At 35.2% G+C, this 27,251-nt stretch overlaps 2 protein-coding genes across 23 annotated transcripts in view; both read right to left on the bottom strand.

The window, feature by feature from the left end:
* LOC137238441 (guanylate kinase) overlaps positions 1-27,251 on the bottom strand; it is a 202,642-nt gene that overhangs the window by 19,563 nt on the left and 155,828 nt on the right. The window contains exon 1 of one of the 4 annotated variants that reach the window (XM_067763447.1): positions 15,351-15,361. The exons of 1 other annotated variant lie outside the window; for it this stretch is intronic. The gene's annotated coding sequence lies outside the window, so the exon portion shown is untranslated. Of the gene's footprint in view, positions 1-12,079; positions 12,219-12,251; positions 12,358-15,350; positions 15,362-27,251 lie in introns of those variants that run through there. 2 more of the 4 variants (XM_067763442.1, XM_067763445.1) reach the window with 2 other exon arrangements.
* Positions 1-27,251, bottom strand: part of kmr (kramer) — a 302,338-nt gene that overhangs the window by 119,261 nt on the left and 155,826 nt on the right. For 9 of the 19 annotated variants that reach the window (XR_010949184.1, XM_067763416.1, XM_067763427.1 and 6 more), the window contains exon 1: positions 12,080-12,219. The exons of 1 other annotated variant lie outside the window; for it this stretch is intronic. The gene's annotated coding sequence lies outside the window, so the exon portion shown is untranslated. 9 more of the 19 variants (XM_067763417.1, XM_067763424.1, XM_067763418.1 and 6 more) reach the window with 7 other exon arrangements.

The raw sequence follows: 27,251 nt of genomic DNA, 5'->3' as shown, positions 1-27,251 counted from the left end.
CATATTTGCATCGTTTAGTGAATGATTAATGACGTAAGTGCGTTAGAATATTTGCCTTTAGTATTAAGTGTAAGAAGCGAAAATGTTTATGTATGCACAGCAATAATCGAGACTTTGAGATGCTTAAATATTCATACGCATTAACCTGAATATTTTTAAAACGTTATTTTTTATTATTCCTTTACCAACATGGGGCAGACACGTTCGGAATACCTTTTCTATAATCCATTAAATGTTAACTAGAAAGGTATACTCGTCTATAGTTATTGTTCGAAATGTTGACAGATGTCTCATAAAATCGCTAAGCTGTGTTTTGCAGACGTGATGTTTCGAGGGTCATGCAACGATAGGGGAAAATAAAAACAAAACTGTAACAAAAGAGAAAAAACAGAAGACAATGAGGAAGCTCAAGAGTACGGAAACGTGAGATATAGACTGAAAAAAGGCAAAAACGTAAAATCGAAGAAAAGGTGAATAAAAAGCTATTATCTGGATATTATTTGCCATAAGTTAAATCATATGAATGAAAATGGCTTCATCCAAAGGATAACGAAAGGTTTTCTGTTCGCCCGCGATAAATTCTTATATTTGCAAAGTAAATCAATTTACATCCCTTATATTTTATATATGTAGCTTTCTAAAATATTTCCAATCAAACTTTGAAATATGTCAGACTAAGGTATTTATGTACATACACATGTACATCAAATTGCCAGAGATCGATACGAGTTTACATAAAGACTTATAATCTTTAAGACTAAAATAAATAAAAAGATCAACTTTTTCGGAAAATTTTTGCGTATTTTTTCGTACTACGAAATTCAAATAAAAGGAGTTTGGTTGGCAAAATTAAAAAAAAATTGCCACCGCTACTTTTCTATTCGCCGCTGTAGACATAAAATTTCCGCATCTTTTGTGAAGAAATTAAATTAAAAATAAATTGATGCAAGTTTTCATAGCTTTCAGCTTCCAAAAACCGGCAAACATATCGAGCAATGCTCTCCCCAGTGGGTTAGGGGGCATATAATATACCCGCGACAAGTATGCCTATCGTAAGAGGCGGCTAAATTACCTAATTGATTCAAGGGATTGTGTAGCGCAACTCTCTCAAGGGGTTGCCAGCGTGGCGAATTCTGTTTCTTTAACAGCCGAGGCTCTGACGACTAAAACACAAGAATCATAGACAAAAATAAACAAGGAAAAGCCAGGTACACATTAGAAAGCCTGCGAATATTGCAAAGAAGAGACAAGACAATAAACAAAAAGGAAGATACAGATGACGTTGCTGCTGCCTACACCCTCTGTCTCTAACATTAATTCGTTTTAGTATGACAATGATACCACTATGGAATGGTACCGAAAATATTTTTAGTTCTAACAAATTTGTTTAAATAGTCCAATTATGTGAGTTTTCTATATAAATCGTGTTATATTATTCAAAGTGTTTTTTGCCTCTTGTTTTGTGATATTTGTTTGTATGCAATACTGTGATTACTAATATTGAAATGTTACGCACTTATGCCTTTTCTGTTTTTATATTACTGTATTGCTTTTTGTTATTAAAATACACAGATCGCCCTTGAAAAAGCTAGAGAGACTAGCGAAACGTCGGGTTGGAATGGTGAAATAAGTTTGTTTTTATTTGCACCAAACGCTAATGGTCAAAAGAGCCTAAGTAAACATTAGTAAATGTTAAAAATAAATTGACCGGAAAATCACAAAATTAAAATTCTTTTACTCGCAATCGTTGTACATCTATAAAGTTATCGCCTTCACGGAGTATTTCTGCCTTCCCGTTAAAATATTTCTTGTGCTGAGTGAAAAAGATTTAAATATCGACATGCCTTCACAAACTCTCAATATCTCTCAGTAGGCTTGAATTAAGTAAGTGGTAAGTACACTTAATATAGAATAAATTAGTTTCACCTTTTTACTTGATGGCTCGAGGTCACATAAATAAAAACACGGTGTTTATATTTTGTGCCAATATATTTCGATTACACATCGGTAATCGTCTGCAAGGGCGAACTAACAACAAAAATAAAAACATATAATGTAACAAACAATAATTTTATATTTTAATCAGAACACTTGATACCTACATTATTTCACATTCGTACTGTATAACAGGGATGCACCTTAACGTTAAGCTAATCGTTTATCAAAAAATTTCCACCGTTTCCGTTGAAACACTTCGAAATATTATCGATAAAGAAATTATCAAGATAAATTGTATCTCGTTTTTAACCGAAACGAAAAGCTTTCGTTAACGTTAAAAACGTTAACTTTTATTTCGGGACTTTTATTTTTAAAAGTTCGAGTTTAACTAGTTCTATCGGACTCAAAAAACAAAAATCCGGAAATAATTTTTATCTTGATCCAAATATATTTAAAGTCCAAAGTTAATAGTTTTGCAAGGACTTATATTATGAAAGGAATAACAGTTTCAGCCCCTGCTTAAAATAGAGCAGTAATTATTAAAAGTTTCTTATCTGAACAATCGGTTGTGGGGGATATATACTATATATTTGACCAATCTCATCCATTTTCTCAGACAACAATATGTGCAATATAAGAAAATATATGGTGAAGATTGAAGCTTCAATCTGATAAATTGAGGAAGATATGACAAAAATCCTCTTTTTCAAAAATATTGCGTAGGTAGTATGACAGTGTTTTATCACAGCAAATTATGCAAATATACAAACAAACATATGCATACATAAATCGTATCCAATAAATTTTCCACTTAATTTAAAGTAAACTTCATTCTGCCAAAAGTGCGTAGCCAAATGAGCTGTTTGCTGCAACCCAAAATGTGACACGGCCAAAGTGCTGCTGCTTCTGCATTGCTACGAACTTGAAAAATTACGGTCAAAAAGTTTAGCAATACATTTTCGTGCGCAAACATCACCAGCAATCCTGCGATATTGCAGTTAGTTTAAAATGACAGCCGCAAACAGCTGTCAAGGCGTGACACAGTCTCTCAACTTTTCTCTTTCAATTGTTTGTAACTAAAGCTTCCATTACTGATACTTAGCATAGACTTGACTTGACTTGGCGTAAACTTGGCAACTTAGCCACGATTATACTCCACTTGGCGCATACAACCTGGCATCATAATCAGCGTTGAAATTTATTTTTAAATAAATGTCAATTTGTATGACCAAATGTCAAAATGAAATGGAAACAAACAAATGGCATCTCAAAATGTAAACGTCACTTAGAACTTACATAGAAAATCAAAATTCAACAGACTTCTAAGTAAAGTTAAGTTTTGAGTAATCAGTAACATGCAATGTTAATTTAACAGAACTGTAAGTGACAGTTCGCAAGCCAAGTCAAATCTATGCTAAGTATCAGTAATGGAGCCTTAACAAAAGCTAAGAAAATTGTGATATTGGAGAGGAAAAAAATTGCTTGCAGCTGCAACAACTTCTCTGCAATTTTTTTACTTTGGTAGACAATGAGAAACACAGCTTAGAAATGCGTTGAAAGTGGTTTTTTTGATATCTTTTAGTTTTATCTACTTCGAACGTAATTGTGCCACACCCTGCATTCGCTGCTTCTCCTGGCTCGCCATGGTGATGAATATTTCGCCTAGATTCTATGTTTGCGTGTCCATGGTATGTAGCGCGCGTTTGTCATATTTATTGAGTGACATTTTTAATGAAAATTGCATACAAGCCAACAACAATAACTAAAATAACAATAAAGTATGCAATAAAGCAGCAAACATCAAGCAACTACGTAGCGTAGTCAGCACTTTGCGCTATGAGAGTTGAAAGTTTCGTCAAGCAAGATTTTACTATAGAGACGGTAGTGGAAACTTGCTAAGGATATATAAATTTATATGTTCTCATGTATGGCTGTATTTACTTATGTATTTTATGTGGCGCTCGTAACGTCTGCGAAATAGCACAGCGCAAATGTAATTACATTGCAGTGGTACAACAACAATAATTTTACTTAAAGACTGCATGCATGTGTGCGTGTAAGTTGACTCATATTTTGCCCATATTATGATCGTAGTATGAAATTGTATTACACACGATGCGGCAGGCAATAAAAGCACTTTGCCGACAATTTCATATGCCATGTATGCTTGTGTGTGTGTGTGTGTGCGTGTGTGTGTGTGTGTGTGTGTGTGTGTGTGTGTGCTGTGTATATGCAAAATTGCGGGATAAATGTATGGATTAAATTTTTATATGTTGCGATTAAAATAATTTAAAAAAAATTTATTCGTGCCAGAGATAGGGCATTATTAAAAAATGATTCTGAGATAGGGCGTTTTTGAAACAAGTCTAGAAAATGATTCACGTTACTTATTTTAGTTTCTCTTAGAAAGCTTTAAGTCTATTCAAAAACAGGAAATAGGTGTGGAGCTAAGACATAAAACTAAGTTGATTGCGGTCAATAGAAGTTGCTCTGATGAGAAACTCAAAATTTGCTCTCTTTACTCTTGCGGGCTCAGTTCACAGCTGGCGTTCTTCAACTGCTGGGTAACTATGGATTTGAAACGCAAGCGTATGCAGATCACTTAATAATCTGCACAACAGGAATGCATAAAGACAATTTCCCGTCATATGCATTAAGCCCTGCTTATGACGGAAAGACTGATGCCAAGAGATTATGTATAAAACCCAATCAAAACTACCAACTTTCTTTAAAAACAGTCGATTTTAGAACAAGAGAAGGTACGGTAACAAAATCAGTTTTTTAACAGAAATCAACCAATGAACAAAAAAGAAAGAGAGAATGTTGTTGTCTCAAAATTGTTCCGACTTGATTTGTAACTGTTTCCCAACCGAAATAAGATCATTAAGACGTCCAGAATTCATCCTGAAATTTTGTGGAAGAAATAACTAACGGCGACCGCCTACTACACCATGGGTTCCGGGTTCAACTTCCAGGCAAAGTAACATCAAAATTTTGAAATTGGCAAAGAAAGCAAATACAACACAATAGCTCAATGGTTAGGGGATCGTAATTTCAGCAGTTTGACCGTGGTTCGATCCCCGGTGAAACCTGTTGATTGCGAAATGGTACCAACGCAATATGCCAGTAAATGTTTCCTTCTTTTCAGTTTTTCCCAATAAAACAAAATAATAATTGAACAATAATTACTATTTACCAGTGTTAAGCTCATTAATTCTTAAAAAAATCTTATATAAAACCACCATTCATACAAAAAAAGTTTTTTCAATTACAAAAAAAATTTCCTAATAATCCTTGGAAGTGATTTGACAAACACTCCAAATATTTTTCTGCCATGAAAAGCGTCTCAGTAAAAATTCGTCTGCCTTGCAGATGCCGTTCGTAGTTGGCACAAAAGCATGAGGATCCCGTTCCGCCAATTAGTAGGAACAAATTTAAAAGGAGGACGACGCAAATTGGAGGAGAAACTCGGCCTAAATAATCTCGGAGGTAAAGCGCGTTAAGTTTTTTTTAATAATTGCTCTGAAATTAACACCAAAGTTAACGTAGCAATCACGATATAAGACCCAAGTAATAAGAAAATAGATCCATAAGAAGTTCTAAAATAGTTAGAAAATATTCCTTAAACAATTTGGGTATATTTTCGGATATAATTCACAAAATATACCGTAAATAGCTGAGGAATTATCAAGATATAAATACAAAACAATAACGAAATCAAACTTTAAGTAGTCCCGAAATGGACCCTTAATAACTATACATGGTTTTCCAATGATCTCGGAGCAAACCAAAAATTATTTTTAAAATATTCCTGCAAAAATAAATTCGCAAATAATCCCAATTTATTTTTTACTTAGTTCCAATATTATGCCGAATTGAGCGCTAAATGTTTCTGACATGATCCCGGCAAAGTCTCAATACAGTCCATAAATTTACGCCGATGTGCGAAAATCACCTCGCAAAGTAAACTCAATATAATCATTACACTTGTAATAGATAATCTAGATATTCGAACCTATCCCGATGCAACACCGACATCCAAGCGAATAGTCCTATATTTATGCTGATGATACACAACGACATCGACTTTAGTACTCCTGAATCCTTTGGATCAACATATAAAATTTACAGTAAAGTTTTTGGTTTTTTTTATTTAATAATTTGGCAAAAATTTGAACTACGTGACATCAGGACGGACAAGGCGACAGCTGTTTCGATTATACTTTGTAAATCTCTTCAAAGCCTTTTCTTCCGGGAGTGGGATTCGTTTTTCGTTTTTGGTTTTTGTTTATTTGAATTGAAATTATAAAAATTTCAAATTCAGCTCATTTAAAGTTTTTTGTTTGTTGTTTCTCAAGTTTTATCAAAACTTAAAAAGTTATTTAAAGTTGCAGCACCACCGAATGTAAAATGTAATTATTTACCAAATGAACGGTTGCGCCATAAGTGCTTAGAAACATTTCGAAATTATGGGGGTCGCTGTGACCCTGCATAACTCAAACGTTGACAATGAGCTACAATCGACTCTACGAATTATTCCCAACGAAGTGAATGTGAATGTAGTGACTATATTACGAATTTTAATAGCCTGTATACAAATATAGAAATTTGCATAATGACATTCAAGGATTTAAAAAGAAGCTCACAGATTTTTTCTAAATCAATATGAAGATGACCTATTCAGCAATTTGAACAAAACTCTTGGTGGTGGAAAAGTCTAAACAAACTGGACGGTTTTGAAAAAGAAAGTGTTTCCGAGCAAGTAACCGGTTACAAAAAAGACTGTTGTTTCAAAAAACTAAACGGTTCCACAAAAATCAGCACTTCCAAAATAATAAAATGCTTCAAAGTGAGTAACCGGTTCCAAAAAACTCATTAGTCCCAAAAAGTCGCAGGTGCCAAAAAAGTCACTGGTTCCAAATAATTACCGGACCAACGAGCTGTTAGGTTCCAAAAAAAGTTCCCGGTTCCAAAAAAGTGACTGCTTGGTAATAAGTAACGGTTCTATGGTCTAATAAAAGTCACTTATTAAATATGTAATCAGTTCCGTAGTTCTAAAAAGTCACGGGCTAAATAACTTTTCAGGTTTCAAAACAGTAACTTGTTAAAAAACAGCAGCTGGTTCCAAAAAAAGTAACCGGTTTCAAAAAAATGTCGAAAAAAGTTCTTTATTGTGCAGAATGAACTAAAATGAAGAAAAATGGCAAGAAAAGAAATAAGAAAGAATAAATAAAATTTGGAAATGTTTCAGAGAACTGTCCGGATATCCGAATATGTGAAAAAGGATTTATTTTGTTGATTTCCCGACAGGGTGGATAAATGATGTATATTGGAACGATTTTCCGTCATTCCTTGTCAAATTTGGTTTCGAGAAAGAAGAATTTTACCGGTCAGTTAAGCGAACTTTTGTTAGTCTCCTATATAAATGTACCTAAAAGTACGATATGGCACATACCTAGCTAGAATGCAAGCAACGCTATATAAAAACAAGTAACAAAGTTTTAAATTTATTTTTAAGTTGTAAAACGTTTGAAAATAGTTTCGTTACCACAGATTCCACTACAACTCACTTTCCCCTACGCGGTTAGCAACCCCTTTTGCCAACATATTGAGTGTGGTGTTGAACTGAAAAGTAGAACAATGCAATTATTTAACAAATGCTATCGATTGCACTTGCTACAATTACCGGGAATAACTACTTTGGGGCTACTTGTACATGTGTGGGTGGGTGTGCACATACTTATACATTAGCACACGAGTTAGTACATATGTGATCTGTGTATCTGCTATCTAAGTCAAAATAAAGAACAATAATGAAAAAGAAGAAAGAATAATGAAGGAAGAAATAATTGCTGAAAATGCTGATAAAATGCTTAGTAAGCAGCAAAATAGCTTTAAGCATATTTATTGCGACGCGGCAGCCTAATTAGCTAGTTCGTTCGAAGCTTAGCTGCGGATTTAAGTTTTGCTGACAAATGTGAATGTTGGATTTGATTAATTAGCAGACTATGAACTGTAAAGTGTCGATTGTATAGCAACAAAACGAGTTGGAACCAAGGCAAAGTTCTTTTGGGGGCGTGGGTAAAGGCAATTGTTTTAACGCGCCGTAAACGAGAAAATTTTATTGTGAAGCCTTATTTCTTTATTTTGTATTATAAGTACCTTTATCTTCTTTTACACACTTCAGTTAGTTTTTTTATTTGAGTTACGTATACGTAATATATCACGATATGTGTTGATTTCAACCGCAAATACAGGGAATAAATAAATAAGCCAAGAATTAATCTTAGTATATAAAAATCACGTGTCACTATGTTTGTTCTCGATGGACTCCTAAACTACTGAACCGATTTTGAACTTGTTTTGCACCCCGTATGTAGTTCGATGTAATTTGAAATATAGGATAGGCTATATCTCAGTTTATAGTCACAATATTATTTTATTGCAAATTTTTTATTTGTTTATACGTAATAATAAAATGGTACGTACACGCACCGGCACTCACATTTTCAGGTGGTGCGGATATACTTCCGTGTAATTGGTTGGTGTTTAATTGAACAACGTGCTTATCAATAAAAAATATTATAGCGAATGATATCAAGTATAGCACATCACCAGGCCCGCCGAGAAGGTGGGTGGGGGGGGGGGGGGGTTAGCCCCGGGCCCGGGGTTTCTGAGGGGGCCCGCAGACTGCAGAGTCAGACGGAAAAAGCTTATTAAAATGTATGCAGATAGGCCAAACTTAGGGCAGAACAACGTCTGCCGGGTCTTCTAGTTTTATATATAAAATTCTACAGCAAATTGTATTTACAGCTTTAATAATAATAACATCTCTGCTATCTCATGAAGCACAAGGAGTTCACGTAACGATGCACCCCCGTAAATAGAAATGCATATTGAAATAAATATTTTGTAAAACATTATATTAATTTTCATATTTGATTCTCTGTATATATGTAACTCTCTGATACTAAATATTAATAATAAATGTTACGTATACGCACCGGTACCCGTCCTTTCAGGAGGTACGGATATATTTGCGTGTAATTGGTTGCTTTTAATAAAATAACGTTCTTATTATAATAATCTCTTGTTGTACTATCTAAGAAAACACTAACATCCTATGTATGTAAAAGTATGTACGAACCTATCTAGCCCAATTTATATGAAATCATATTTGAAAACCTTTAAGTTCTGGTATGTTATCATATTCCGCATGTCATTAACTTAAAAAAAGTAAACGTAAGGCGCGATAACCTCCGAAGAGATCTAAGGCCGAGCTTGTCTTCCAATTTGCATCGTGGTCCTCTTGAGTTTTCCCTACAAATTGGCCGGACGGGACCTACATGTTTTATGCCGACTCCGAGCGGCATCTGCAAGGCAGATGAGTTTTCACTGAGAGCTTTTCATGGCAGAAATACACTCGGAGCGCTTGCCAAACACTACCGAGGGGCGACTCCGCTTAGAAAAATTTTCTTCTAATTGAAAAACTTTTTTTTTTTAATTTTGATGTTGCTTTGCCCGGGGTGCGAACCCAGGGCATACGGTGTGGTAGGCGGAGCACGCTACCATCACACCACGGTGGCCGCCATCATGTCATTAACTTAGTATGAATTAATTAGCAAAAAACAGCAGAAAAAATTTAAGAAATGTTTGATGATAAATAGAAAATTGTGATGGTTTATTGAATAAATTTGCCTTGATGTGGAATATTAAAACCGTTAACATAAGTTACACTGAAGTAACGTTTTCAGGCTCTACACGTGGGCGATGGCGAGTACCGAAAAAGATTTAACGATGAGCTATACGAGCTTTACCCAGACATCAACATTGTCCAGCGAATTAAAACGCAGCAGCTACGCTGGCTAGGTCATGTTATATGAATGAAAGATATCGCTCCGGCTAAAAAAGTGTTTCTATTGGAACACGCCTATGGAAGCAGAGGAAGATGGCGGCCCCCACTCCGCTGGAAGGACCAGGTGGAAAACAATTTAAACACCCTTAGTGTGACCAATTGGCGTCAGTTGGCAGATCGAAGAAGCGACGGCCATAACCGTTTAAACGGTTAAGCGCTAATTAGGTAAGTAAGTAACGTCTTCTGATAACCAAACTTTTCACTCAAAACGCCTTTTTGTTATTAAAACAATTAGAACTGAATTCCGCAGGTGGTGGAGAAAGGGGGTGGTGGATGCTCAATGTCCAAAATTGATTACATTTTGATTTGATAGATTTTGAAATTTGAAATGTTGTTTTACTGTAAAAATGTTGCTGGATTGCGTTGGCAGCTTTTAGAGCATCGTCGGAGAATACTTATATCCCTTGGATAGGGAAAATAACATTTTTTTTTATAATTTTAAGGTTGTTCCTTCCCCCACTGACTTTCATCTATTTCGAAGATACTGGAGTTGTTACATCAGGACAGGTATGATGAGCGACTTGTGTAACGTGATTTTTGTTCGTCGCGAATGCACCGATTCTTTCTTGGATGACAGCAAGTTCACGGTTTTGTTTTCATTTACCGCAAGACCTACTTTATTGTTTCTTTACCTTATCCCGAGAAGGTGGAAGTCACAGCGCGTTTGTTCAGGCCAATAATATCAATATCATCAGCATACGCCAGTAGTTGTACACTCTTATAATTAAATGTACCATCACGATTTAATGCTGCTTCTAGAATTATCTTTTCCAGCATTATGTTAGTTAAAGAAATCGCAAGAACGTATCTTAGACATGCAAATATGCAACTATGCACACTTACGCTGGCGATATTTAGCTGAATCTATTTGGTTCCCTTGTTGGCGTTTAAGTTTTAAGATATTGAATCCTCTGCTCGGTGGGTCGCGCAGAAATCATACGTCCTACGCATACGTTATTTGATAAGTGAGAATATCCCTACTCTGCTTCTGAATAATTATGCACTAAAGCTGGCCAGTAAAGTTACCAATTTGGGATCCGTCATCAACTCGGCCCTTAGTTACAAACTGCGTATCATATCAATGGTGGGCAAAATTTATGGCACTGATAGGACACTTGGCGTATGCAGATGACTCTTCACTTATCAGAAGAGACCAAAGTCTGCAACAGTTAGCTCCCTGAAGTCGCACTTACCGCCAACTCAAATAAAAATAAAGGATATCAAGCTCAAATTTCGGCAGGACAACACATGCGGGGTTCGCTAGTTATACCTAAATAAATATTAAATCTTTTATAATCTGACTATTATTTGAGGAAATTCAAAATAGAACTTTTAGTATTTTTCTCTTACTAGTATCTACTACATACATAAGTTTACGTATATTTATGTTTGAGGGTGATTGTATCCTCAAAATAAACTTGTCTATAGAATCTCGCTTTATAAGCATTTAGTTAACTGTAATCAATTTTTGTTGTTATATCGGCCTACTGATTTTAAGATCGCGGGTTCGAATCGAGCTCAAGGCCTAACAATAATTTTTTATCATTATTATTGTTATGATAAATTTTTTCTTAATTGAAAAAATTTTTAAATTAGAATAGAAGAAAGAAAAAATTTTAGACAACTGCCAAAGCTCGTTGTATAGATCCATTTCGGGAACTGCTAAATTCCTTCATCGGCAACGTTTAGGCTCCGCTGCTATAACCATTCAGCCACCACAGCGGTTTTTTGTTTGTCTTCATTAATCCTACTTCTATTCTGGTTCGTGCCAATTGCTCCTTAAATGCGAAATGTTTCTTATTTTCACTTTATCCTTTAAGACATCTGTCCGCTGCCATACCGAACCCCAACACACATACAAGTGTGTGTGCGTGTATATAAGAAACAACATGTACATGTAGCGAATACACCTGTGCCTGGCACCCATACATACATACATACATGCAGCAAAGTAACAATTACTAACTGGCTTAATAGCCAATCTTGACACAATACTAAGCCCAACGGCGTACAATAATATAACGTGTTTGTTATAAATTCCTATAAACATTCTACAATATTTTACTTCACTTCAAAAACACTGCTTTCATTTCAAATCATGTACACCTTATTCACATTTTAATTTAAATATGCACACACAAGCAAACACGAGAAATTTTTTTTATTTCTTTTCTACATTATTCGCTTTTTTCGCTAACGCTTATGTGGTTGTTGCATTCTTATTACTTTTTTATATATTTTTTGCATTAATATACATAGGTACATACAAATACATACAATTGTATGTGCATATGTTTGTGCAGAGGTAATTTATGTAGATGTAAAATATTTCTTTTTTATTTTTCACATTTTTATTTATTTTTTTCCTACATAGTTTTGTGCTTTGCTAAGATCATACCGTTTAGGCAAAATGAACGCGCACGTGCCTGCTTAGCTTTTTGTTTCGTGCTGTTAATATTGAATGTTTGGCGAATACTGAATTCCGTTGCATGCCTCATTCGCTGTGGCACAGACGTGCGTTGATAGCGAAGGACATGCAAAGGAATGTGTACAGCTGTTGTACAAATCGCATGCGCTCTATTTGACTGAAAGCTCACAGATTGAGTGAAAGCTTTTGGGGCGACGCAAAGTCGACTAAAATGTGCTTTTTTCTTATGCCACGAATTGATTAATGAATTCTTTTCCTGTTTTCTTTTGAGTTCTTTTTTTCTTGCAAGCGCTAAAGTTCAAAGAAATAATACTTTTGTTGATAAGAAAGAAAAGAGCAGTTTACGGACTTATATAACTAATGCGTTAATAAAACAAAAAATCGATAAACTTTGTTTTACGGTCGACTCTTAAAAGGTTTAACATAATAAAAGCATTAACAGATTAAAAAAATTTTTTCACTTGATTTAAAATTTGCAGAGGAAAGTTCTAAATAAAAACAAGTAAGGAAGGCTAAGTTTGGGTGTAACCGAACATTACATACTCAGCTGAGAGCTTTGGCGACAAAATAAGGGAAAATCACCATTTAGCAAAATGAACCTAGGGTAACCCTGGAATGTGTTTGTATGACATGGGTTTCAAATGGAAGGTATTAAAGAATATTTTAAAAGGGAGGGCGCCACAGTTCTATAGGTTGACGCCATTTCGGGATATCGCCATAAAGGTGGACCAGGGGTGACTCTAGAATGTGTTGTACGATATGGGTATCAAACAGTGGCACATCCAGGGGGGGGATGGGGGGATAGATCCCCCCCTTCGTCTCTCAACTTCTTATTTTACTTCGTAATCTTCTATAAATCTTATAAAATAAAGTCGCTAAATGCCATGTATGCACATAACTTCACACAGAATGCCCCGATTTTAAAACGGTTTTTGGCATTTGAAAGCTTAGCTACGTGAGATGGTACAGTTAATATAATTTGAAGGTATACATTATAGGGGCGTGGCATAAAATTTTTGTTTACACAGCTATAACTCATAAACGGATGGATGGATTTCAAAAATTCTATTTTTCAGTAAAACTTTGAAATATTTACCTTCGATCTGCATTAAAAAAAATACTTGATTCCTTTCTTATATCAGCCAAATTGTTTAAAAAAAAGTAACATTTTTATCAAAAAATGCGTATGTGTGTTTGTTCGCTGTCAGCTGTCCGCGCTAATTGCTTTTGAGTGAGGCTTGATGCGACACATACATACGTACATATATAGCATTCGCTGCGTTATCTAACTTCGGGCGTAGAATTATAGGTATGTATGGATGCACATATGTATGTATTTTCATATGATATGAGCTTGACATACATATGTATATACACAGTTATGCAACATAAATGGTTAATTGTTAATGCAACATAAATGGTTAAGAATGCATACATCTATTGAAAAATAATCCTTCTATTAAACAGTTCCTTAAAATTCTTCAAAAAAGTTTTATTTTTTGGTATTTTTGCATAAAACAAAGTCGCTTTTGCTGTCCCATGTCCCTTTGAATGCTTAAACCTTTAAAACTACGCAACGGATTTTGATGCGCTTTTTTAAATAGATAAAGAGTGATTGAAGAGGAACGGATGAACATATTTGGCTGAAAATTGGTGGAGGGGTAGCTTAGAACCAGGAGACAGACATAGGCTAATTTTTATCCCGTTCTGGATAGGGTCTTGAGATCAAAACGTGGACCTGGGTAATCCTGGGATATGTTTGTACAATATGGGTATCGAATGTAAGCTGTTTATGAGTACTTTGATACCGGGTATTTTACGTACCCACGGGTAACTAGGGTCTCGAGATATAAGCGAAAACGTGGACGCGGGTACCCCTAGAATGTGTTTATAGAATATGGATAACGAATAAAAGCTGTTGATGAGTGCTTTAGTACAGAGTAATTTTTATACCGGTGGGTGAGTAGGGTCTCAAGATATGGGCAAAACCTGGACCCGGATACCCCTAGAATGTGTGTGTAATATGGATATCAAATGAAAGGGTTTGCTGAGAGCTTTAAAGTAATTTTCATTGTGATATTCGATTTAGTTGCATTAACCTGGCAAAAATGATAAATGTGCATGCGAAGCCTTAATAAAGACTTGAATTAATAATACCCACATAACTATTTACATACGTCGTATTCGATTTGCCTGGCAATAACGGATGAAGAAGAATGAGAAAAACTTTAGAGAAGAGAAAAGAGGGAAGGAGAAGGATACTGATAAAGAGATAGAGTTAGACGAAAATAGATAGAGATGAAGCGAAAAGACGGAGGAAGGAGTGAATAAAAGGATTAAGAAAAAGTGTGGGGGGGGCAGATTTAGACGGAAAAAGCTTATTAAAATGTATGGAGATATACCAAATTTAGGGCAGAACAACGTCTGACGGGTCTGCTAGTTTATATTAAAATTACCAATTTTCCTTCTGATTTAGCGAAAAAATACAAGAGAAAATCAAAATCTCTACATAATTACGTACGTGGGGAGGTAATATTAATGTTTAATTTTGTCATGGAGTATACAGTAGTCATGACATTCCATATCGTGGGTCCAACGAAGACTATCTCAGTTCGCTTATTTGCGTCGAAAACTATCTCAGTTCGTTTTGATTTATGAAAAACTGACACCTTTCGCTTGTTTGCTAATTTTGTTTTTTTTTTGTTTTATTTTACTTATTTTTGTATTTTATTTTTGTTTTAGTTTATCTTATTTTATTTTTATTTATAAAATTAATAAAAAAAACCTAAGTAATTAACACAAAAATAAACAAAATAAAATAATAGAAAAATAAGTAAAATTAAACCAAATAATGCAAAATTAGCAAAGCAAAAGGTGTTAGATTTTAAAAACAAAACAAACTGAGATAGTCTTCGACGCAATTTGAACTGAGATAATCTTCCATGGAACCAACGGTATAATCACTTCAACAATTTTCAAATATTTAAATCAAAAGTGCACGTGATTATTGTATGTAAATACTGGTAATGACTTAAGATACGTGATTTTTGATACATAACGATACCTCACTTTTCAAAAGTTACCAAGTACATCTGGTATCCCCATATTTTGAAATACAACCCTGTAGCTGCTGTCAAATCTTGAAAAATTCAAATGTGATGTTTTCAGTTATCGCATATTAATAGAGCTGCTCATTAAAATGATCAAAACCTGTGAAAGTGAGAAAAATGATTAAAAATGGATATTAGAAAGTTTTTTAAGCGGGGAAAAAGCCCATCTGAAAGTGAACCTGATCCAAAAAAGAGTGGGAAGATTCAAACTGAATATAGGTCGCAGCATTGCAGTAAAGCTGAGAGAACAGATGCCATTTGTGAACGTTGTGAACCCTCAACAAGCAGGCAAGCAACTAAAAATGATGTCAGTGAGTTTGCTGTTAAACGGTCTTATCTGTCGACTATGGAAAAATTGGAAGTATTGGACAATTTATGGACTCGCGATCAGCGAACAGTGTTCCCAATTTTGGAAAAGCTTGCCCAACGTGGCTTAAAGTTTCAGTTCAACTGGTTAAATCAATATCGTTGGCTGGATTACTCAGGAGTGGAAAAAGGTGTTGTCTGCAAAATATGTGTCGCTTTTGCAAAGTCTGATGGTAGCCACGGCAGTAAGTACGGACAGTTTGTTGTTAAAAAATTTGACAATTGGAAAAAGGCCCAGGAGGTAACTGGAGTTGATATACTAAACGTAAAATACCAAATGTCAGGTGATATTAGGCGTTTAAAGAGCATGAGGGGAAAAAATACCACCAAAATGCCATAATCGATGCAAATTTATTCAAAGTGCAAACGTCCAATCCTTCCAATTCTATTGTAAACAAAATCGATTTGTCTAGAAAACAACAAATAATAAAACCCATGATAGAGGCCAGGGCGGGCAGATATGCCTTTAAGAGGTCATCGTGACAGTGGCAACATAAATGTAACATCCGCGACCGAGAATAAAGGTGAATTTGGAGTTGTAATAAGCTTTCTAAATCATAAATTTATTATTTCCATAATTTAATAAAGGGAACTTTAAAATGATGTTGGCTTACAGAGCCTTGGGAGATGAAGCGCTTCGAAAAGTTTTAGATAATCCAATAGGAAATGCTAAATATACATCTAGCAATATACAAAACGAAATAATTAAATGTTGCAATGAAATTATTTCGAAAAAGATTGTAAATCGTGTTAACAAAGCTCAGTGCTTCTCAGTTTTGGCAGATGAAACAACGGATATATCAACAATCGAGCAAGTTATTCATATTAAACAGCTTTTATATTTTCAAAATGTGCTTAATTGGTAACAGCAACGAAAACAGCTGTTAACTAAAACAGCTGTTTTTAAGCACATACCCAATAGGAACAATATTGCATGGACGAAAGTTAACCCATATCACGCCATCGATTTTTCGATAGGTTTTGGGCTCAGGAAAAAAAGTTCCACTAAGCATATCCAAAAAAATAATTTTCGAGCCTGCAAAATTTGAGTTTTTTAAATTTTTTTTATTTGATTTTTAAGGTTTTTTTCATGACCTACTTAAAAAATTTTCATGTATACCCTGTCCGACTCAAACTTGTCTGCTAAAAACTTTGGCGATAACAGTTTTTTGAAAAAAAAAAATATTTTTTTTGGTTTCAAGGAGTGTTTTGGTGAAAAAATTTATTTTTCGCCATTTTTTAAGGGTTTCTTCATAAACGTGCAAAAGTGTTGCCGATGAAAACGAATTTGTCTCATAGTTCCTACCCCACTTAAAATTATACGATAAAACCGTTGGCATTAACAGTTTAATAAAAAATTTTTTTTTTTTGGTTTTTGGGATCGATTTTTTTCATTTTCAAGGCTCCAAATCATTTTTTATGTATATGTTTCCGTTAGACAGCGTAATATCACCAATAAGACATACTTTAGGCATCGTGGAAAAGTTGTACGCATTTTTTAATACGCCAAAGAGAAATTCATCTATTTTAAATTGCATAGAAGCCGCAGATATAGCACCAAGCGTCAAAAGCCTTAAACGATTAAGCGCTACTAGATGGACTTCAAAATATAAGGCTGTAGCTGACTTCATTTCATTATTTCCATTCGTATATGCGGCATTGTCTGACATAAGTGAATGGGACGACGCAATAATATACCAACGATATGTGGACTTCCAATTTGTTGTAACTATCCATATAAATGGAGGAAATTTTCTCCTACATTCAGCCTTTATGTAATAAGCTTCAACAAATAAACACATGCCAAGTGTTGTAGATTTGGCAGATGCCTTAGTGGCAGAGTTGCAACGTATTCTCTCGGACGAGCATCACTTTAAAAACTTGTTCAAAAATTGTGAAAAGTGTGCAAATGACATAGGAATATAAATCAAAAAGAAACGATTGAAATCTAACGAAGATCTAGCTGATTATTTCAAGGTATCGGTCTTCTACCTATTTATTGACCATATAATAGAGATATACGCCGCCGATAAACGCCGCCGCCGATTAGGGTCGTTTTTCGCACGCCGCCACCGAATGTCAAAAATATCGGCGCGGCGGCGGCGGCGTCCGGCGCGTTACTATATTTTCTACTCTTTTAAGACTGTTTAGGCCATTTATTGTTCAATTCGGATATGGTCGAAAGTGGTATCAACAGATGCGCATCACTGCCAGTTATAAGAAACTAATTGCGAAATTTAACTCTTTCTAACTCTCTAACTGTTAAAAGTTATTTAGAAAAACAAGCGTTTTCGATGTCAGCTTAACACGGACTTTGCATCACCCATTTCACCAAGTTATTAAAATAAAACACTAAAAGACAAGTTATATAATAAACTAGCAGAGTACCCGACGTCGTTCGAGTATAAATAAAAGCAATAATATATAGACTAATATATTAGACTAATCCCCAGTTGTATGGGAGGTGCCACGCCCCTTTTTCGTTATACCCAGTTTTTCTGGAGGGGGTAGGGATTGGTCTCATACAACCACTCACCTAATTTCAGTCGTCTAGCCTTAATACTTTCCGATATATTGACTACGAAAAATTCCAGTTGTATGGAAGGTGCCACGCCCCCTTGTCGAAAACTTTTTTTATATAGCCTACCATAGATTGACGCACTCAGGGTATGTCATGGCAAAATTTCATTCGATTCCATCCTGCGGTTTAGGCTGCAAGTCCAAACATACATACAGACATACTTTCACAAATATATAGTAGAGATTTATATGCTCACTTTGCTTTTTTTTTTTTCAAAAAATTAATAATGAACAATGAATTCAAATAAAATGACCCAAGGCGTTTCAAATTGTTTTCAAATTGCCCTCAAGTTTTTAAAAAAGCAAAAAAGGTGCCGATTTTTAAACAAAATTTTATATTGCGATTGGTTGAAAGAATAGGCCAAATCGGTGATGCAAAATCCTTTAGTAGGTTCTAGGGGCATAAACACTCCTTTGAACTGATTCTTACCTCATACTTAAGTTGAGGATATATGGAATGAGAAGGTTTTGAAAAATCATTTGGGCTTACATTCAAAAATCTATTATTTATTTGCGAAACTATAAAATAGCGTCTGAAATGTTAATTTTAATTTTCACACTTCTCCCTTCAACACCCAAGTCTCCCGGTTTGACATAAAGTTGGCGGCCCTATCCAAAACTAGTCCCTTGGAGCGAATCACATTGATTATAGCCTATCAACCAAGTTTAAATATCACCTACACGTGACGGCTCCTTTTATAAATGTGAATACGTAGACACATATATTTACCAGGTGAGGCTTTGTCATTCGCAAGAACACTCAAAGTGGTGAAGCAAAAGCTTTCCCACGACAGTCGAAATAATGACCGTGTGTGCTTTACCCTAACGTAGTGGACAGTCGAACTAGTCTGAAAACTGAAGCGACGCGGTCATCCATAATGAGCTCTTATATCATAAGGCCGGCAAACAGAAGTTAACATCTTTCAACTTAAAATCGGTCGAATTTCATTCTAAAATATCGTTTTGATTTAACGAAGACTATTGAAATCAATGTTGTGAACACAAACGTCTGCAAACTTTGGTCTACATTTTAAAAATTTTATCCAGGGTCCTTGTAAAATTTTAATTATGTAGATGCGCCGAGTATTTTACGATTTTCACCGATTACGCCATGACTTCCACTTAGATTGCTTACGATTTCGAAGGGGCGTCCTTGGCCGAATAGTCACTCCACAATGTTTCAAGGTGTTTCTCTGGTGTAGCTCGGCAGCATAGCGCGACAAAAGCATCCGTTGGAAAGTCTTCGGAGCTACACCTAGAGCTTCTAGGAAAGTGGCGTCGACGAAGGTATGCGTTCGAAGTCGCAGTCCTATAGCTGGCATATGATGTGAGGGTCAGGAGGCGTGGTAGCGACTGGTGGTCGGGATTGCTATTGTTCGCACATCGGGAATTGTAGCTCTTAAAAACAGCCGAAAAACTGGAGGCGCTCTGTGCCACGGGGGTCATGAAAATTAATAGAACATTAATAGCAACCGTAAGTCGCCTTTGTGCGTGACCGCAAAGGAGCCACAAATAATTTTAAGAAATAGTGTTCGCGACGATTATTAGGAGTTAACCCTAGGCGAAACTACGCTTTGCACGAGATATGCAAACAAAAGTGTGGCTATTTTATGTATCTCTATTTCTTTTCAGCAGACGCAGCACAACCAATTCAAAAGACCGGGGTTAGATTCGAAGCCTCTCTGGAGTAAGTGAAGGAGGGGCAATCCCTCCGCAAGGAGCTACTCCTGACAATTTTGGAACGGCCTGCGAGATCTTGAGGCGAAAAACCCCGGAACTTTCCGAAATGGCCAACGCGATGATTTCATTAAATACATACAAACAAAACCTTTCGTAAATACTATTTTTTTAAATAGAAAAATCAAGCTTTTTAAAGTAAGAATACCGGCGTACGCCGGTATATAATAGAGCCTACGCCGCCGCCGCCGATAAAGTGATCGGCGTAAACCTCTACAATATAATAATGGAAATTGATACTCGATTCAATGAACATAAAACAATCTTCAAAGGATTTCCTTCAATATTTTCGGCTAACCGTACTGATGCTAATGACGCGAATTTATTGAAACTAGGTCAGTTTTATGAGCAGTATATTGAAAGTAAAAATATTGTAGCAGAAACCAATGTATGGTGGACGTTTTTAAAGCGTCAAAATCTTTCACCGCAAACTGCGCTGGACGCACTTCAAAGCTGCGACAAAACGTCATTTAATGACTTGTTTCAATTGCTTACATTTTTTGCAACACTCCCCGTTTCCACGTCCACATCAGAGCGTACATCTTCAACCCTTAAAAGATTAAATACTTATCTTCGCAATTCTACGAGACAAGTATTTGAAATATCACTACATTGCTTTATATAGATAAATATTTCAGCTTTTTTTCATTTCCATGTAAGGAGCGGCTGAATGGTTTGACAATGTTAGCGATTCATCGCGATGTACCAATAACACTGGAAGAAATTATTGAGAGATTGAGTGTTAAGGAGCGAAGACTAAATTTTGTTTTATAACAAACATAAAGTTTTAAATAAAGCTTTTCAATTTAATTGAAATAAATGAATAATAACGCAATTTAATTGAAATAATGCAAGTATTTCCTTGAAGTAAACGATTTTGCATAAGTATATGCATGTATATATATGTATATGATGGTAAGTATTGCTTATTTATAAATAAATACAAACAGATGGCAAATCTAGTTACTGTGTGTCTTAATTTCTATTTAACTTAAAATAAATTATTGCTCATCCCCCCTTTGCAAAATCCTAGATACGCCACTGGTATCAAATGAAAGGTGTTAATGAGTATTTTAAATGGGAGTGGGCCTTAGTTGTATATGTGAAGGCGTTTTCGAGATATCTACCAAAATGTGGACCAGGGTGACCCAGAACATCATCTGTCGGGTACCGCTAATTTATTTATATATGTAATACCACGAACAGTATTCCTGCCAAGATTCCGAGGTCTTTTGATTTCGTCCTGCAGAACTTTTTCATTTTCTTCTACTTAATATGGTAGGTGTCACAACCATTTTACAAAGTTTTTTCTAAAGTTATATTTTGCGTCAATAAACCAATCCATTTACCATGTTTCATCTCTTTTTTCATATTTGGTACAGAATTATGGCATTTTTTTTTATTTTTCGTAATTTTCGATATCGAAAAAGTGGGCGTGGTCATAGTCGGATTTCGGCTATTTTTTATACCAATAGAAAGTGAGTTCAGAAAAATACGTGAACTGAGTTTAGTAATGATATATCGATTTTTGCTCAAGTTATCGTGTTAAGAGCCGAGCGGAAGGACAGACGGCTGACTGCGTATAAAAACTGGGTGTGGCTTTAACCGATTTCGCCCATTTTCGCAGAAAACAGTTATCGTCATAGAATCTATGCACCTGCCAAATTTCACAAGGATTGGTAAATTTTTGTTATACTTATGGCCTTAAAAGTATTCTAGACGAATTAAATGAAAAAGGGCGGAGCCACGCCCATTTTGAAATTTTCTTTTATTTTTATATTTTGTTGCACCATATCATTACTGGAGTTGAATGTTGACATAATTCACTTATATACTGTAACGATATTAAATTTTTTGTTAAAATTTGACTTTAAAAAAAATTTTTTTTAAAGTGGGCGTGTTTGTCATCCGATTTTGCAAATTTTTATTTAGCACACATTTAGTAATAGGAGTAACGTGCCTGCCAAATTTCATCATCTTCAACGACTGCGAAATTACAGCTTACAAAACTTTAAATTACCTTCTTTTAAAAGTGAGCGGTGCCACGCCCATTGTCCAAAATTTTACTAGTTTTCTATTTTGTGTCATAAGTTCAACGCACCTACCAAGTTTCATCGCTTTATCCGTCTTTGGTAATGAATTATCGCACTTATTCGGTTTTTCGAAATTTTCGATATCGAAAAAGTGGGCGTGGTTGTAGTCCGATTTCGTTCATTTTAAATAGCGATCTGAGATGAGCGCCCAGGAACCTGCGTACCAAATTTCATCGATATACCTCAAAATTTACTCAAGTTATCGTGTTCACGGGCAGACAAACGGACGGACGGACGGACATGGCTAAATGAATTTCTTTTTTCGCCCAGATCATTTTGATATATAGAAGTCTATATCTATCTCGGTTAGTTTATGCCGTTACGGATTACTGTTATGCGAATAAAGTTAATATATTCTGTGAGCTCTGCTCAGCTGAGTATAAAAATTACCGGAACAGTGTCACTCGAAAGGGCTCCCTCGAAAGCATAGACTTCATGCTAGGTGCCTTTCTTGACAACGATGGAACATTTAACAAGATGCTACCAGCGGCAATTTAAAGGACCTTCTCAACACTATTAATTCTTGTCAGCGGGAAATTTCTGCATACGCGTTCAAAAAAGTTGCCTGTGTGTCGTGACCAGTACGGTATTCGAAAATTTTAGTTGCCCAATTCCTGCAACGGCTTCTAGACAAAGGTCGCTGGTATAAAGGATGCGGTAGATGGGATGCTATCATGGCGTAACTATCTCTGATGGAACGTATTCGACTCGGCGGAGGAATCTTCCAAGATCGATCTATGCATTATTCATAGCTTTATGGTTGTCATTTAACGATTCACTAAATAACTGGAGGCGACTTCATCCTCAGAGTATGTGATAACACAAGGGTCCAAAAAGTATCCAAATGAGTTATGCTTTAACTATCTCCCGCCACCTAACATAACTTAACCTAAACGAGGCGATGCAAAAAAGTAGCCGATTCAAGGAAAGTAATAAGTTCCAAAAATGTAACCACAATCGAAAAAGAAACCAGTTACACAAAAGCAACCGGTTATAGATAAGAAAGCTGTTCCAGAAATGTTAACAGTTGCAAAAAAGTAACCTGTTTGAAAAGAAGTCGATTTGGAAGAAATCAGCCGGTTCCAAGAAATGTTACCAGTTCTCCAGGAGCGAAAGCTGTAACTGGTTCCACAAAAAAGCCAGTTGCAAAAAATTAACCGGTTTCAAAAAAAGTAAACGCCTTTTTAAAAGCCAAATCTTTTAATCTGTTTCAAAAAACAAGACCGTTTCAGTAAAGGTAATCGGTTGCAAATAAGTAACCGATTTAGCATAAGAAACCATTTTCATAAATTACTTTGTTCAGTATGAGTAACCAGTAACCAGCAACCAGAGTAACCGATAACTAACAAGGTTACGAAAAGTAACTAGTTCAGTATAGGCAGCCAGTTCACTAAAAATAAACGCTCAATACTAGTTTACATTTCAGCAAAAGCAACCGATTGAGTAACAAAATTAACCAGTTCAGTAAAGTAACCGGTTCAGTAGAACTAGCCGGATCAGTCAAAGTTGCCGAGTCAGTAAAGGTAGCCGGTCCACACAAACTTTTGAAGTTCAACAGAAAGAAATAGCGCCAGTTTTGGAGTAGCTCAGCTTTGCTTTACAATAGCTACTGTAATTTTAAAATCACTGTGACTTATATATATCGGCGATTACAAAGGATCATTATTACATTACATTATGACTTTCGGGCTGTCAATTGCCTTAGCTAAAAGGCAGTTTTTAAATCTGTTTGGATTTATTTTACATTTGTGTTTATCTCCCTATTTCTTCTTATTTTAAAACACTGAAGAGAATTTAAGCTTTGATGTATTTATGTATGTATGTATGCAGTTTTAAAGTAGCAGCGACAAAAATCTATGATAATTAACAAATTAAGTTGTAATCGCTTTATGTATATGCGACCAACTGAAAAAATCTGCAGTTAATAAAAACTCAACACTATTCCAGAATACTCAAGATTACAACAATGCCTCTTGTAGACTGTTGGTGGCGAATTCATTGACCTTTAGAAGGTCGCGGATGTCCACTTCGTGCTCACAGCTCTAAAAAGAAATTCGATTTGCCAATTGTAGAAGTAATGAGTTTACTAATTTTAACTTATTGTAAAAAGGACTTTTGAGTTTTATTAGAGGAGCGTAAAATATTAACCAGTTTTATATGTTTCAAGTAGCAATGCAATTTGAGAGCCAAGTGTAATCCTTTGCTGCATAGAACTTAATTTATCTTCCCATGCACTATTGTCGTAGCCAATGTTTATATAAAATTATATTCAAATAAAGTAATTTAATTTTTTCTAAATATATACCATTTTTCAACGCTAAAACAATATCACCTTAATCGAATTACTAGCACTGCTCTCACAAACAAATCAAAAAGCGACTATCCCGCTCAGCGCTCTTTTGTTGGTTATTATTTCATTAAATCATAGGCAGAAAGGGAAGTTCCACGTTAGAGACTACGTACATTTATACATAATTAAAAAAAAAGTTTCTACAATTTTAAAATGCTTCAAAACTTCCTTAAGAAGCTTTCACTCAAAATAGAGATGTACAATGTAATAAAATCACTCAACATTTTTAGAATTACACTCACACAAATAACTCAATTCATTTTTATAATGAGTATATTTTGTAAGAGAAACACTTTTGTTGCAGAGAGAAAACAAATTTTATAATGTCCATTATACACATAAATATGTACATATTTCTCAAAAAAACGTTATCATTTGTTGTTGTGAGTAAATTTTCTTATGCAAAACAAGTGAACAATGAGCTCAATGGAGCACTAAATAAATAGCAATGCAAAGAAAATATGCCAAGGGAAATTTAAGCAAATATTAATATAGGCACATACATACAGACATACCAATGTTAACCGTGAATTTGTACCTGTATTTGTATGTATTTTGATATTGAAACTAAGAAGGAATAGCAAGAGCAAAATATTGCGCAATTCAGTTGCACCGGCAATTAGCAGATTTTGTTCCACAAAGTAAACAAAACGTCAGACAGCACAAAAGAGAGCTTACTTCAACTAACAGTAGAGAAAATAATATTAATATTATAGAACCATTTATGACTTAAAAAGTTGCATAAATTCTACCAAAAGCAAACGCCCAATGTTCGCTCCATGGCAAATTAAATAAATTGAGAATCGTTAGCGCAATAAAAAGTGGAATGGAAGCAAATTTGATAATTGATTGGAGTACTAAGAAAATGGTACTTGGGTGCCCAAGCTTAGCTCGGCGGGATATAACCTTTGTTATCTAATGTATTAAATTCTCGTATCACAGTGTTTTTGGCTGAAATTCTTCGAAACGGCTCTTACCATGAAATGGTAAGGGTGGTCCACCCATTAATTTTTTTTTGCAAATGGTTTTGTTTTTATTTTTTTATGAAACAGCATTCAAAAAAAATATACAACCTTCTGGGACTTGGAGCGGGACTGGGATCACAGAGAGAAGAAAAACGAGGGAAGGAGAAAGAGACTAAGATAGACCTAGACCAATATTGAGAAGTAGTGGAAAGAGAAATGGTTTAATTCCCAAGTGTTCGTATGAAATGTTTCTTATTTTGTAAAAGAAAATATTCCTTTGGAACCAAATTTAAACTTTGACTGAAGGACACCATGTGACACGTTGAATCTTTAAATCAAAATAAAAGTGAATTATACGTGCTGGACCATGAGTGTGTTCCGAAAAATGTATGTGAGCGATGCCACCTTTCAGAAAAATACCTTGGTTACTTTGTTATTTCATGAAAACGCTATGTGAGTGGTCTATCTTTTGATTACCATATTGGCAAACATTACTCAATGTAAAAAAGGTCCCAAACAGATGACAGTAAAGATATCCTAAGTAGCAAAATATATGAATATATATAGCAACATACATATTGTTACGAATATTAGCAACACTAAGCAGCGGAGAGAAGACGCACAAACACATGCAGATATATTATCTGAGATGCTCCCAAAAGTATGCAATTATAATTGTGGAAGTGCCGCTCACAAATACACGCGCATATGAGAAGCTATACACGTGCATCTGTAATTATAATTTTACAGCAGTAACTAAGTAAATTCTGGAAGCGCCTAGAAGATGCAACGAGGAAATCATAGAGTATAAAAGGCAGCAACAGTAGAGGCGTGACAATCAGTTTCATTTAAGCAAGCTATTAGTTGTGAAGTATCAGTGTTATTTTGAAAGTAGTCTAAAAAAGGTTATTTTGCATTATTGAATAGTGGAGTTATTTATTCAACAGTTTAGTGATTCGAACGTTAGCAGAAAGTTGCAAATAAGGGATATTGCATTAAATTCGTAAAAAGTAAACACTTTTTTCCTGTCGCCGCTTGACGCTCAAACGCGTGGACGGATTTTAACCAAACTTACACACAGGTCTGGTACATGGCCCCGCATGGTTCTTATGTACTTTTTTTTTGAAAGCGGAAAAGGGGGCGTGGCACCTCCCATACAAATGGGATCTTTCATACTCATTATCTTTGGAAGTGTTAATGCTAAACTTCTGAAATTTGGTAAGGCGATATATAAGGTAAATCTCTATCCCCATCCCTATCCCTATCCATTTCTCTATTGAACAAACATATTTTTTGCCTTTTCCGCACTTTTTCATTCCGTATACTTAATTTACAATAAGAAATTTCCTACAAATCGCTTATGCAAATGTACATTAAATATTTCAAATTTCAAAATTGTTTCCAAACAATTTTGTTGTATGAATATTTTCGGTTCTATCTGTTCAGCAGGTAGCCGCCTGTGATTTCAAAGTAAGAAAACTCATTTAAAGACATACATACATATGTACATAGAAATATTTAAAATTACAAATTTCTTTTTTTGCAATAGTAAATAAAATTTATTTCACGAAGTCACTCTTAAAGTTTTCCTGCTTCTACAAACGCGTTTATTTTAGTGAAAAGTGCTGTAATAAAAAACGCATTTATTCGACCAATATTTTTTTAAAGTTTTGGACTGTTAGTTCTCGTGAAAAGTGGAGTGAATTACAAAATGCCTTCCACGCGACGTCGGTCGCGGAGAACACAAAGTAGATCCAACGAAAGAGAAC

This window comes from Eurosta solidaginis, chromosome 1 (assembly GCF_040869045.1).
Source record: "Eurosta solidaginis isolate ZX-2024a chromosome 1, ASM4086904v1, whole genome shotgun sequence".
NCBI classification, from domain to species: Eukaryota; Metazoa; Arthropoda; class Insecta; order Diptera; family Tephritidae; genus Eurosta; species Eurosta solidaginis.
Note: the sequence above shows the minus strand (reverse complement) of the source record. Positions and strands in the feature narration are given on the sequence as shown.